The sequence below is a fragment of the Ochotona princeps genome, chromosome 5, assembly GCF_030435755.1.
Source record: "Ochotona princeps isolate mOchPri1 chromosome 5, mOchPri1.hap1, whole genome shotgun sequence".
In the NCBI taxonomy this organism is placed as follows: Eukaryota; Metazoa; Chordata; class Mammalia; order Lagomorpha; family Ochotonidae; genus Ochotona; species Ochotona princeps.
Window position 1 is genome coordinate 53416976 of NC_080836.1, and position 15144 is coordinate 53432119.

At 43.9% G+C, this 15144-nt stretch overlaps 1 long non-coding RNA gene across 1 annotated transcript; it reads left to right on the forward strand.

The window, feature by feature from the left end:
- Window positions 1–5606: 5606 nt before the first annotated feature.
- LOC131480379 (uncharacterized) lies at window positions 5607–14899 on the forward strand. The gene is made up of 3 exons (XR_009245463.1): window positions 5607–5743; window positions 6000–6086; window positions 14844–14899. It is a non-coding gene; the product is annotated as an uncharacterized LOC131480379 (long non-coding RNA).
- The last annotated feature ends 245 nt before the right edge of the window (window positions 14900–15144 follow it).

Here is a 15144-nt window from a genome sequence, read left to right on the forward strand (position 1 = left end):
AGAATGGCCCAAAGCCTTAGGACCTTGCACCTGTGTGCGAGACCCAGAAGAAGCTCCTGGCTCCTGGCTTCAGATGAGCTCAGCTCCAATCATTGCAGATATTTGGGGAGTGAGCCAGTGGGTGGAAGATTTTTCTCTTCGTCTCTCCTCTCCATCAATCTGATTTACCTTCCAATAAAAATAAATCTTAAAGAATGAAGATTCTGAAAAAAAAATTAAAAAAAAAAAAAAAAAAAAAAAAAAAAAGAATGAAGATTCTGGGCCCGGCGTCATGGCCTAGCGGCTAAAGTCCTCGCCTTGAAAGCCCCAGGATCCCATATGGGTGCCAGTTCTAATCCCGGCAGCTCCAATTCCCATCCAGCTTCCTGCTTGCGGCCTGGGAAACCAGTCAAGGACGACCCAAAGCTTTGGGACACTGCACCCGTGTGGGAGACCCGGAAGAGGTTCCTGGTTCCCGGCTTCGGATCGGCATGTACCGGCCCGTTGCGGCTAACTTGGGGAGTGAATCATAGGACGGAAGATCTTCCTCTCTGTCTCTCCTCCTCTCTGTATATTTGACTTTGCAATAAAAATAAATAAATCTTACCAAAAAAAATGAAGATTCTGATCTGGGAGCTGGGAGGACATTAGCAAAATTAAGGGAGAATCCAAACCCCAGCTACAGAGCCATGGGAAAATGTTAGAGATTCATGGGCAGAAAGTCCAACCTGTAGATTTTGGTTCTCCTCCGGATGGGTGAGAATGGGCATATTTCTCTTTTTGCCTTAGCTGCCTCATACGGGATCGGTTCTAGCTACTAGAATTGCTGTGAAATCCTTGGTGCTAACACTTGGAAAGAAACAGGGAAAGGTTGAGGTTGAATATATGCACTCGCCTCATTCCCCTTGTGAAAGAACTGGAGTAGAGACAACCCCAGGAGGACAAGGTGTGAGAGAGAAGACATTAATGGACAAAATAAGCCAACAAGTTTTAGGGAGCTGGAGAGTGGGCAGAATTATTGTGACTGGCTTGGCAGAGACCAGTTTGAGGAGCGGAAGCCTGAGAAGGGATGGGAAAGGCCTGGGGAGTGAGGAACAACAAGCAGAGAACAAAGCAGGCACCTGATCCTATCTCTGGGCCATGGAATTGGACAGTGATGTGCCTTTAAGATAAAAAGGAAGAAAATTATTTGTATTTGAGCCACTGGATCTTGGCATGGGAATGGGGAAACTTCCTCCTCTAAACCTCACTGAACAGGCAAAGGAGGGAGGAGGGGTAAACTTCATTTCCGGCTGGCTCAGTAGCAAGTGCAGGTTGAATTCCACATACAGCTCCAGGTGGCCCCCCTCAGAGGCAATCAATGAGGCAGGGCCTGACAGCCACAGCACCGTCACCATGGCAACCACCTGCATTCCCCCTTCCCCTCCTTTTCTACATGCCATGGTACCCCAGTGAACCTTGAACCCTGCTGGGGGTGCCATCAAAATTGATCAATGTGTAAACTCTGTTTTTTGCTGTCTTTGAGAACACACACCGCCAACATTTGCCAGGTGAAATATTGAGCAGAATGGATCACAGTATGCAGTCTAAGACCTGGTACAAATCCCTGCCAGCAGAAGAGAGCAGAATACAGTGTCAGGGTGTCCTGGAAGACACAGTCCCTGTTCCATGCAGCACACGGGACCTTTGCCCTTAGGGATGTACAAGACAGCGCCACCTGGCCACCAAACAGCTCTAGGCAAACCCAGGTGATGATGGCTGTCTATGTCTATGACTTTTTCCATTTTCTTCCCCTACCTCTTTAAAAAGGTGTGCTCACCTTTTTAAGAAAAAAATTTTTTACTTGAAAGGCAGATTTACAGAGCAATGGAGAGAAAGAGAGATTTTCCATTTATTCACTCATTGCCCAAATGGTTGCAATAGCCAGAGCTGGGCTGATCTGAAGCTGGGAGGCAGGAACCAGGAGCTTCCTTTGGGTCTCCCACATGAGTTCAGAGTCCCAAGGCTTTGGACCATCCTCTATTGATTTCCTAAGCTACAAGCAGGGAGCTGGATCAGAAGACAGAAATCCAAGCCCATATGGGATGCCAGCACTGCAGGCAGTGAATTAACATGCTACACCACCATGCTGCGCCCCCCTCCCCCAAAGCCTTTCATGTTTAGGTGTGTTACCAAAAAGTTCAAATGTTCCAAATAATGTTTTTTCTCTAGAGGCAGGAATTGTGTTCTTCCCTCACCTGTCATAAGGCTGACAATTCCATGACAAGAAAGAGGCTAAAAAGAGGGTGAAAAAAAAACTCAATAAATGTATTTATTTAAAGTTGTCCATGATACAAGGAGCCTTCAGAAATGAAGATCCAAAGACCCTGGGACAAACTTCTATTTCTTTGCTTCATTTTATTTTGCTTTGTTTTGTTTGAAAGACAGAGTTACAGAGGAGAAACATAGAGAACTTGTACCTGCTGGTTTATTTCCCAAATGTACACAACAAGTGCAGCTGGGAGCTGGGCCGGTTTAAAGCCAGGAGCCCAGAACTTCTTCTAGAGCTCCCATGTAAATGCAGGAATCAAAGGATTTGGGTCATCTTCTGCTGCCTTCCTAGGCCATCAGCAAGGAGCTGGGTCAGAAGTGGAGCAGCTGGCACCCCAACCGCAGCCCATATGGGATGCATCCCTCTTGCTGACACATGCATGTCTGTGGATGAGTCCCGGAGTCTTTCAGCTGCCTCATGCCTCACTGAAGGGCTAAACCCGCTCAGTCAGAGCAGCCGTTCTCAGTCAGGGACGATTCACGGAAAGTCAACTTGTCAATGTGCCAGGTATGATGAACCTTGGTTCACTCAAAATGCTCATTGTTTTATTAATCCCCATGGCAGAAAGTGGAATTACTTTTAACAGTTACAATGTTCTTTTACAGTGAATTTCTGTAACCATTCTGAATAGAAGACTATGAATGATAGCACAATCATGGCTTTTATTAAAATGTTGACATCTGGATATTTTTTAGAAGAAGCAATAAAGATATAGTTTTGTAATCTGTCCATCCTTGTACCTGACCAGGATTGCACATAAACATTTACAAAATGCATTCATTGTTCTTACTTCATTTCTTCCTGCAAGCTCTCCTGACAGAAAAGCATCATTACCACCCCTATCGTACCCAGGGAAAACTAGAGCTACCAGGAACATCACTATGGACAAGGCACAAGGCAAGTGTAATTTTTAAAAAATATTGCACAACAAAATGTGTCCACATTTTGAAAGACATAGTTCTGTGAATGAACCTTTTCCATGCTTTCTATGAGTGACATAACGGACTCAGCCAAGGGTGAAATGCCTTCAGAACCCACAGCAGATTCGTGAGCTTTAAGATGAAAAGTGCATGATTTCCTATTTCCTCTTAGAACAAGGCTTTAAGAGACTGCCCCTTGCCAACTGTTGGTGCACTCTCCAAGCTCAATATTCCAGATGATATGAAAAGCCTGTTCCACCCTTTCGCAGCCAAGGAGCTGGGTAAAGCTGGAATTTTCTGTATACTCCAGCCAAAACATTTCCCAACAGATTTGATGCAGAAACAGATACAAGAATTCAGTTATCATCACACATAAAAAAAACAAATATTAAAGAAACTAAGATTTAAAACAATCCCACTCTTCTCATTAATTCTTTCATTTTCAGAAAATGAAATGCTTATGTTAGCATGTAATAGGTTTATTGCTGTTACTTTTTAAAGATAAAGTATTTTCATCTTTCTCAGTTGTAATTTCTAGCATGGATCTATTCAAGAGTATTTGTTAAAGTTAGTGAGAAATGGGAAGAAAAAATAAATTTGCTTGTGTAAAAACATGTTTAAATCCACTTAAGCTTTTTTTTATAATTTATACTTTCTATGAACTTTTTGAAGACTCTTCATACTTAACATGTATACAAGTCTCTTTGGCCTTCTCAGTAATTTTACAAATACAAAGGGATTCCAAGACCAAATATGAGAACTGCCACACAGTTAGCTTATATTGGTGTTGACAAAACAAATTTTAAGAGGAGAATCACCAGGAGGTGCAGAGAAGTCTGCTAAATAATGATCAAACACTCATTGGACCAGAAAAGTATGACAATTCTTAGATTGCATGCACTTAAAATGGGCTGAAAATATATTATGCAAAAATAGCTAAGGCATAGCAATTGGAAAATCCACCATCACTGTAGTACAGGATTGCATCTGTCTTGATTGTTAGCCAGATAGAGTAGGCAAAGATGAGTGCAGAGGGGCTAGGAGTCAGGTTCCAACAGGAAAGAGAGGTAGCACCCATGAGCCCCTGGGGAGAGCTTACTGCAGAAGCTTGCATAGGCGCAGGTAAGGGTCGGACTGCAGGCAGAATCCCATCCAGGACCAGCCCCAGGAACAGGTCCCTCCTGAGGCCTTGAGGGATCAGCCCAGACCCTGACAGGCATTTGGGGAGTGAAGTAGCAAATAGGAACTTCGCCCCTCTCTTTCCATCTGCCTTTCAAAAATTCACAATTTAACTAAAAACTTTATATTAGCAAAATTTAAAAAAATTATATCAAACAGAACCTGTCTTTTGATCATAAAACAACTTCACACTGTAGTGTTAGACCCCTGTAATGAAAAGAGGAAGATGAGGAGAATCTCACATATTTGAGGATTTTAAGGATAAATATGGGGGTAACGCCATAAGGTTCTATCTGCAGTGCCAGCATCCCACAGGGGCACAGGTTTTGGTCTAGCTATTTCACTTCCATTCCAGCGCTCTGCTAATGGCCTGGGGAAACAGTAGAGGATGGACCAATTGCTTGGGTCCCTGGACTCATGTGGGAGACCCAGAGGAGGCTCCCAGCTCTTGGCTTTGGACAAACCCATCTCAGGTTATTGTTGGCCATTTGGGGAGTGAACCAGCAGATGGACGCTCTTTTTCTCTTCTCTCTCTCTGTAACCCTGCCTCTCAAATAAAAAATAGAATAAATCCTTTTTAAAAAAGAATAAACTTAATTTTTGGATGCTCAAGTAAAAAAAAATTATAAATCTAGATATACCCAGAATACACTCATGTCTGTAATAAGACTTGAGAATTTATATGTCAAACTTTGCATTCATAGCATAAATAGTACCTACAGGGAAATGTCTGTTCTTAAATATCCATATTAGAAAATTGTAACTTTTCTAATATAATGCAAGCATCCAATTTTGAGTATTGGAGGGTGAAAAAGCTGGAAAAATATAAAGGCCAAAATGAATGAAATAGGAAACAAAGATACAATAAGAGAGAATCAACAAAGTCCAGTGTTGGCTTGATAGTAAAACAAGAAAACACTCCTTGTGAGAGTGACTTGGGAAAAGGGGAGAAAGTAAGACTATGCCCAAATTAAAACACGTCAACCCCGCTTCCTTTTCCCCAGCCTCAGGCCCTACACTGGCAGGCCCAGGTAAGAGGCCCAGCTCTGTAAGAGCTGAAAGGGAATGTTTGAAATGACAGCCTAAATGAGCCAAGGACACACCTCCCCTGGTGACCTTGTGGAGCCTGCTGAAATTCTGCACATTCCATGGCAGCTCCTGACTGGCAGGATCCCCCAGGGCTCCTGGCATCACCATGTGAGCAAGGAGCAGAGCACCAGGGGTGGAGAAGAGTGAAAGCTACGCTCCCAAAAACAGGCCATTGCCAGCCAGGGAAGTTAAACCAGCACCACTGCTTTATCTCTAGCCAGCTCTGCACCTGCTGTTCATGGGATGTGTGAACACCACCATTCAGGTGGGACTGAGGATACTGAAGGGCTCTCCATAGCTACAGAAAATCTTTTTGTTGTGTTGTTTGGGGAATTTTGTTTTGGCTTTTGTATTTTCCCATTTTTCTGCTGTTGCTTTAGAATACCTCTTCTACAGGGACCATAAATCCCATCTCAGGGCTCAGTCAACATTGTAAAATGGAGCCCTGGTACAAGATGTGTAGGCCAGAGAGAAAACACTCACCTGACTGTGCTAACCCCAGGGTGTTATATTCATGGCAGAGTGTGAAGGGAAAAGGCACTGCAAACCACATGCCAAGAGTCAGCTTCGACTTTGTAACTACTGAGAAGAGCAACTCAAAGCTGCAGGTGAGGAAATGAAGTTTTCCTGGGACAGGCACACCATAATGCAGGTGAAATAACTGTCGGCTGCATCATCCACTATACATGAACAAATCAGCACCCCAACTTTGGAATCTATCTGTTCAATCTTCAATCACAGCTGAACATAAATTCCAAAATGGAAATTCAGCACGTTTTCTCCTACCCAAAGCTGGTTGAAGCCCTTTTGACTCTCAGAAATGACTAGACATTAAACTGCTTAAATGATCCATGTAGTTGGAGAGAAATCCTTTGTATTTGAACTTATTGGAAATTTACCTCAGAATTCAATTTAAGATATCAGTAAACTTTATGTAGAAAAACATCTCAAGTAACTCTTTCATTTCCAAATTTCCTATTTTTAATTAAGAGAATGATGTGAGAGTTGCATGTTCTGTTGCTTTGCACAATTAGTAAAAACCAGAAATGGACAAAAACCAATTGATGCTATCCTTGTGGCAATGACCTTAAAACTCTCAGTCTGAACCATTTATAATCTCCCTAAAAAACAAGTGAAATGGGGGCTCTACTTATTAACTAAGGGTGCAGTCCTCAATATATTAAAATTCTCACTTGAAAAAGAACTGTCTTCTTTTTTAATATTTCTGAGCATGGTGACATCTCTGTGGACCACCACTAGGTTTTTTTTTTCCCTTACGTTTTACTATAAATGTGTATTCTTCTTATGGATACAAAAAGTCAGATTCTGTGCTTCTCAATTTTATGATGTAGAAATCAGAGAGAACATTGGTAAATAATCTCTGATTATCAATAAATTTGGGCACAGTGCCTTGATTGCTTCAAGTTGGTCTCCTACGGGCATTTGGATTTCTACAATCTGTCAAGCCTAAGACAGACAAAAAGCCTCGTTTAAAAATTACAAGAGATTCCTTATGAATTTTGAAGGGATTCTAACAATGACCAAAACACAAATTGCTTTACTTCAACTTCTTTTTTCCCTTTTTGAAAGCTCAACATTATTTGCATTCACTAAGAAGTATAATTCTGCAATAAGACGTACTGCTAATAGTTTAGAAAATCTATGTGCTGGCCCCTTCATGTGGGGTAAAAGGGGATCATTTTATTTAAATAAAAGCATGGCTCCAATAGAAGAACAATCCTGAATTTTCACCCAAAAAAGTCTTGCATGGAAATGATTTATAAATGAAGTGCTCCCTGAGCAGGCATTAAATGGACCTTATGAGGGAAAACTTGGAATAGTCCATCATTTCAACGGTCCCCGCCCAAAAGGGCTTGAGTCACTTTGACACAACAGTGTTTGACAGCTTCATAGATGCTGTACAGGCTGCTGGGCACATGCCCAATGGGAAAGAGCAAATGGAAATCAGCTCACGAGTCATGGATGGCTGTAGCCCAGGCCTTTTGCCCCAGTTGGCACAGTAGAGGGCTCCAGATTGGGCTCACCAACTTGACCCACAGGAGGAGAATTTCATATGGTTTTGCATTCAGTCAATGATGAGCAGCTGATCAGCTGGAAATAAAGGAATCCCCTTAACTTTGCATTGGAATTCAACCCCTGTTTAGGAGGCATTCACCAAGAGGAGAGGAACTAAATGTGGGAAGGGGCTCACAAATGAGAGGTACCTAATGTGACAGCACAATAATTCCTCTTTCCCTGTGGGGATTAGGAAGAAGTGTTCTGACATTCCACCAGCCCTAAAACACACACACACACACACACACACACACACACACACACACAATTCCTATACAATAGTTCAACTTTGGTAATAGTTCATCCCTTTGTAGAAAAAAGTAACTCCCACGCTATTATGTCTCACATACCCAGTATCTACCACCCAACCTTGAGCATAGTAAGTATCAAGGTTATACTATAGGCAGCATCTCCATGCATGGATTCCAAAATTTTTTACATCAAATGAAGTTAGTGTTTTTTAGCAGTTTATTTATTAATTAATTATGTGCGAGGCAGAGCAACAGCAAAGAGAGAGGGAGAAAGATAGAGCACACACTTCTCCACTCACTGGTTCACCCCCCAAATGCCCACAACAGCTGGAGCTGGGCCAGGCCACGTGAATGGCAAGGTCCCGAGCCTGATGGGTCTGCTACCTCCCTGAGTGTACATTAGCAAGAAACTCAAATTGGAAGCAGAACTGAGACTGAAACCCAGCCACTCTAATATGGCACATAGGTATCGCGAGTAGCCCCTTAACTTCTGCACCACATGCCTGCCCCTCTTTAGTGTGTTTTAAAACTGTATTCTGAAAATCAGCCCACAGGCTTCTCCAGTCTGCCACAGGGCCTCATTGCCAAAAATAGATTAAGAAATCCCACCGTGGAGAGGAGTGGATGCTTTAAGAGTTATTTACCAGTTCAATGTGACAAGGACTGGAGATGGAAGGGCGTACCGGATGCAGGAGGTAGTTGGCAGGGTTCTGCAAGCCTGGCTTGTGCAAGTGCTGGGCAGCATTGCCTTTCCTTGCAGAAGACCACAGCAACACTTACGTCTGAAGTTCAAGGGCTTTGGTTCATGAACTTGGCGATATCTACTCTGGTCACTTTTTTTTTATTTTTACTAACTCTCTGGTTCTCAGCCAAGCTGCACATAATTGAGAAATATTGATAAATGGTTGTCACCATGAACACACACACACATATATAAATAGAAATGATTATCAGGGAAAATGACAGGTTTCTATTCACTGCACCATTTCCAGTTACAAAGTGTTTTTAATATTTACAAATGAAATGATCACCTAAAAACTGCTGCCATTGCTTCCTAAGACAAGATTGTTTTCCGCAGGATTAAACCACGCTTCCTGGATGACTCAGCTTGTCATTAAAGCTTTCAGTTAAGCGACAGAAGACACTGGCCCCAAATCTCCCTTCCTCAAGTCCCAGTTCCCATTCTGTTTGTGGAAGACCAAACAATTTTATTGCAGATCCTTCAAAAAATCAGACACAGTATCAACCCAAATATCCTCATAGTTTCCATCTCTACACAACAGCAACATATTGGCTTTGCCAAAACAATTAAGTATCGTGAGTCACCCGCCAACTAGCTCCCTCGGCCCTCAGTGACTTCATCCTGACCCCTTCCAGCTCTCCCATGATGCATCCGGGCAAAGGAAGCATGGTCAATGGCATGGAGGGAGGGTGGGGCTGAACTTTAGGGATAGGTCTGTCTATCTGCAGAATAATTAGGAGTGAATTCACACAGAGTTCTTCTGAGTATCAGAACAAACCACTGGCCCGCCCCGGGTGCTCCAGGCCTCAGTAGAAAACTTCTCATTGCCTTGTCATTTTAGCCTGTGAAAGGAATGCTGAAGACAGAAATAAACTCAAAGGTTGGTATACAGTGTTTGAGAAAAAAGTAGCTTTACTCGTCCCAACATTCTCAGGTGTGCATCCACATTGCATTGGCATTACAACTCTCAAAATGATTTTTTTCACCCTCACCCAAAGCCTTAACCCCCGCCTGCAGATAAAAATCCTAAAGAAACTAAAGCCACAGGAATCTCACTTTGGAAGCGTCTCCCGAGTCTACAAGTGTGATTTATACCACACCAAGTACAACTCTTCCCGCTGCCCAGACTGCAGATTTTCAGCATTTCAAACACAATGTGAGCATTTTATTTGATTCATGTAGCTATTCAGTGCTCTACTGCCACTCTGATCATGTGCTCAAGAGAAAAAAAATTTTTTTCTTTTTTTACAGGAACTATTGGTATAAATGGGCTGCTTCTTGAAAGAGTCAGTTCTGTTCTGTACCACACAACATTTCAACAAAAACTTTTGTATCAGATGGGTTAGGGCTTAAGGAGATTTTCCAGATGAAAGTATGCCTGGAAGATAGGACTGGCAGCAGTTGGATGTAGATAGCCAGGCTGCTGGACACATTGCTAGTGTATAAGTAATAGAGATTATCTGTAGAAGTAGAAAATTTGGAGGAAAATAGTAACGTGTGCCTTCACCCAGACAATGTGATGTTTATTCTAGAATAGAGAAGATCTGAAAAACAAAAAGAAAGCTCATAAAAAGAGAATATTAAAATGTATACATATTTCCGGGTGAAAGAATTTGAAACTGATCAAAACATAGTTTTTTCACCACGTATGTATATCCATGAACTTTCTGAAAACATCTCTTTGATAAAGGGCCATCCCACCCTGAATGTATTCAATCTCTCTAGATCTCACAAGCTAAGCAGGGCCAGGCCTGGCTACTACAGGAGCTCCTTAGCTTACAGGTATTCTTTCCTAAGAAACCCATAGTTAAGTTGAAATTACCATAGGTGGAAAATGCCTCCATTGGCCTAAACTCACTATTGTTGCTTAGCAACATGGAGCAATGGACAGCATAGCCTGCCTTCCCCTCCAGGTCATTGGCTGACCTAAAGCTGCTGCCCCTCAGCAAAACAAGAGAAGACAGAATCTTGTACTGCTAGCCTGGGAAAGAATCCAAATTCAAACTCCCAAGTACAGTTACTACCGAACACACGTCACTTCTGCATCATCGCGAAGTCGCGAAACTGTTAAGTCTGTCCAGCATGGGCTGCCTCTACCTGAATGGGACTGTACCAGCAGCCAGGTGCAGAACCTCCAAACCCAAGCTGACATGGAAGAGACCACATCGCCTGTTAATACCAGACTCCAGGAAGAGAGATGCCTGGTGAACCATGGGAGGAGGCCCCCAGCACCGTCAGAACTCCTTCTCACCTCCTGGCTGCTCAGCATGTATGCACTGCCCTGCTTCATTCCTGCCAACTTCCTTCAACTGCCCACAGCCAGGCCAAGTGCTGCCTACAGTTCATGTGCCAACTCTAGCATTTTTCCCGAATCACATCAAGGAAATAAAGAAACGCTTCTTCCTGCTACCAGCTTCTGTTTGTGAACAACAACAAAAAAGCGAAGGGAAGATTCTGCTTGATCTAATAGATAGAGAACACATGGCCGCCTCAGCCCAGTCCTTGCTTGCCTGAGGCCTCTGCTCCTGCCAATACTCTACCTGGTGATAAGGACAAAGCCAGAGTTGAGGCCATGGTTTAAAAGTGAAACTCCCTTCGGCAGCAGATATTAGATCAGTAACTTCCAAAACCACAGTCTCAGAAAGAAAACAACCTAGAGCCTAGCAAGCAAAATCATCAATTCTCACCCCATTTATGTGCCAATCTTGACTCCTGGTAAGCTTTTGCCTTGGATGAACATTTAAGATGCCAGGGAACAACTTTAATTACTTTTTTAAAAAATTTATATAATTATTCATTTGTTCATTTACCCATTTATTTTTTGAAAGAGAGTGATCCAGAGAGAAAGACAGAAACAGAGACCCTCCCTCTATTGGTTTACTTTCAAAATGGTTGCAATAGCTAGGTCTGGACCAGATCAAAACCAGGATCCAGGGGCTAATTCACCACTCTGGGGTACCAACATCCCATGTGGGTGCCAGTTAGTGTGGCTGCTCTACTTCCCATCCAGCTCCTTGCCAGTGACCTAGAAAAGCAGCAGAGGATGGCCCAAAGCCTTGGGACCCTGCACCCACCCGGAGACGCAGAGCAAGCTCCTGGATCTTTGCTTTGGATCAGTTCAGCTCTTGCCGCAGTAGTCACTTGGGGAGTGAACCACCAGACAGATCTTTCTCTCTGTATCTTCTCTCTGTAAATCTGCCTTTCAAGTAAAAATAAATAAGCCATTTTTTAAAAAAGCAGACTCCAGAAATTCCAGCTGTTATAATTGTCAGAATCATTAACAACGATGGCAAGAAAAAGGATAATTCTATAGTGACATTAGGTGAACATTCATTTTCCCATTTCTAACATTCAAGTAGGCTTTGTGGAAGTGAAACAAAGCACTGAGGTTATTTGCCCCTCATCATTTGTAATAGGTCACACTAATCATTTTAAAGTAACATTCAGGGTCTTTCCACATAAAAACAAATGCTCCCAAATAGCTGGGGCTCAGCAGTATCCTGAGGGCCCAAGAAGCTGAAGGGAATGGCCATAACTGTGTTCTTCATGGAGACAGTCAGTTCCTTCTTCATGCACATTAACTGCAGCTCTGAGCACCGGTCTAAGGGGCAGACCAGACTAAACCAGTTCACATCACCCACTGGCGAATCCGAGCATGAGAACCAGGGAGGGAGGCGGCAAAGCCAGCAGGGGGAATGTGGGCTCCCCTGCTGGACAACCACTCCCAATGAAGAGCATGAGTTGGGATGGGAGCAGACCAGACCAGGCAGGGCTATAACACCTGTGGGCCTCATGTGAGTTAGATCAGGGAAAAGCCAGGATGGGCTGACTGTTCTGACTGGTGCAAGCAAAAATTAGAGTGGGTGAGGGATGGTTGGGCTTTGCCGCAGCATCAGCTGGCAGAGGCTGGCACTGGGGGCTAAATCTATCAAGTTAAACTCCAGAACCACCTAGAGAGTACATAATCCAGGAATGGCCTAGTAGGGAGATAGTGGGCTCCTCCCTCTTGGGTTGCCACTCTCACTGGAGAGCACAAAAACCAGGACAGGGTCAGGGGTGGCTAGATAGAAAGGCACCCGCCAGGATGTGTGTGGGCTGGATAGTAGGGTTGATTGGGTTGAACTAGGCTTCAATGCCCATTGACATGTATGAGAGCTAAATGTGATGTGGGACAGACAGGACTAGTCTGCTGCACATACTGGCATGCATGGGAACCAGGGTAGGGGGCAGACCTGGTGGGGGTTATGGGGAGTCCACCAACTAGGCTGCAGCTCCCACTGGTTTGCATGACGGCCGAGTATGAAGTGGGCAGGATCGGTCTGGACTGCAACATCCATTGGTTTGCGTGGAAAATAGGGCTGGAAACAGAACGGAAACAGCAATCACAACGACCAGCATGTGCATAAGCTGATTGGGGTGACGGACAGTGCTGGACCCCATACTGGCAAGCACACACAAGAATCAGGTCTGGGATCACCTCAGACGAAGTTTCTTTGGAGATCCCTCCAACTGAACTGCTGATCTCAGAATCCCAACCATGAAGAAACTATGTCAGCCAGCGGATTCTGAATAGATTTCATCATGCTTGGAATGGCGAGAATGGCACAATTCAGACCTGTTGAACTATCAAAACTGCTTGAGCAGGACCCTCGGAGCATGCCCCACATTGGGGACCTGGGATGGGTGGGAGGCTGGGTGGGACTTCTCCCTTTGTTTCTACCCTGACCCCAGATACAGGGGGAAAAATCATGATATTAGTGTGGAAACAATGGTCTTACCCACTTACCTGCCTGTAGTCCTTAACCTTTTCTACACTAATCAACTATATAAGATTCTAAAAAAAAAAAACGTTTAAATAAAGCTGAGCACATTTTAAATGTAAGCAATTGCAAATAAAAATTATAAACAGCCTGATACAGCAAAACAAACTAATTAATTAATTAATAGAATTAGCATTTTAAAAGCCATGTTGGAGTGGGCATTTGACCCAGTGATTAAGACAGCAGTTGGGATTCTTGCATCGCGCATCAGATATGGCTCCAGGCTCCCAATCCCAACTCCAGCTTCCTACTAATGCACACCTCATCAAGTGCTTGGGTCCCTGCCACCCTTGTGGGAGACCTGGATGGAGTTCCTGGCTGTTGGTTTTGGCTATGGCCAGATCAGCCATTGTAAATATCTGAGGAGTGACAAGAAAGTGGTAGTTCTCTGTCTTTCAACTGAAATAAATAAGAGTGGATTAAGTTTAAAGCAATGTTAAATGACTCAAACACAATCCAGGGGAGGAAGTGACCAAGTCTCCCTGGGGAGGTGACCCAAGGGAGGAAGTGCTGTTTTAGGCAAGCCTGGAGATGTGAACAGAGCAAGCGGATCTGAGGAAAGAAAATCTGGATGGGGCAGAAGGCACATGCCAAAGGCACCCAGAATGTTTAGGGCAAGGAAGTGGAGGGAGAGCGGGAGAGGTTGGGGCAACAGTAAGACACAAGACTGGAACACTTGGTCCTGTTGTTGGGCAGAGCTGCAAGAGGGCTGCGATGTGGGAGATCGCCTCTGGATCTCTGCCTGCTACCTGGTGAGTGTGACCCATGGCTTGCCTGCCTGTGACATCAGGCACAGCCTCCAAGCTGTGTGTGAGGAACATGACCTATGACTTGGGTCTGCAAGGTAAAGGCAGGTCAAGGAAGGGGACCAGAATGGTCTACCCCACTGAGATCTTTCTAGATTCACCTGCCAAGTGCTGAGCCTGCAGGTGGATTTGTGCCCCTTAGTTGGATCTGGTCTTCTCTGTTATTCTCAGATTCAAGCAGACCAAGAGCTCCTTCAAGTGAGGGAGCTCTGCCTTGTGTGATGGACTTGTCAGATCCTCAGAAAGGAGGGGGGTTTTACACAAGCATTTAATATGCATGTTAACCATTGGGCTCACATTCATTCTTCCATGCAACCTGGCTATGACTTGCCTCCTTTCTAACCACTTTCTGTGCTCTGCTTCTCTCTCTCTTTCTACTACATTGAGCCTTATGCACACTCTACGCTCTTGGATAGTTTGCTGGCCTGCTGGTGAATGCAAAGGCAATCAAAGCCTGTATCTTACAATACTGAATCTAGATTCAATCTTCCAAGTCACATTATTCAACGTGCTCATAATTGAAGTGTTCTCCAGTTACACACAGCAATTCCAAAACCCTTGGTCTTAGACACTCTGAGTCTGTCGTGGTAACATCTGTAGTGATGACAGCCTGGAGTTCAATTTTGTGCTGTCCAACTCTCACCCTCCTTTCTTTTCTCCCAAACAGAAGAAGGCCATGGGATGGGAGTGACTGGCAAGCTGCTTCCAGGAGATCAGTGAGACTCAACCAGGTAGGTCAATGGTGACAAACTTAATCTGTATCATACAGCAGACAGAAAAAGCACATGCTCCCAAATTTCTGTTCTACTCACTAGGAAAGCTAGGATTCTTTTCTGGATGCAAAAGGCAGATTGACCAAAAAGGAATATGCTAAAAGAGTCATATACCCATAAGGGAGGCAGGTTGCTACTGCATCTGATGGATGGTTGGGACCAGGATCTCAAGGCCTCAGCATAGTCTTTGTTCTCATT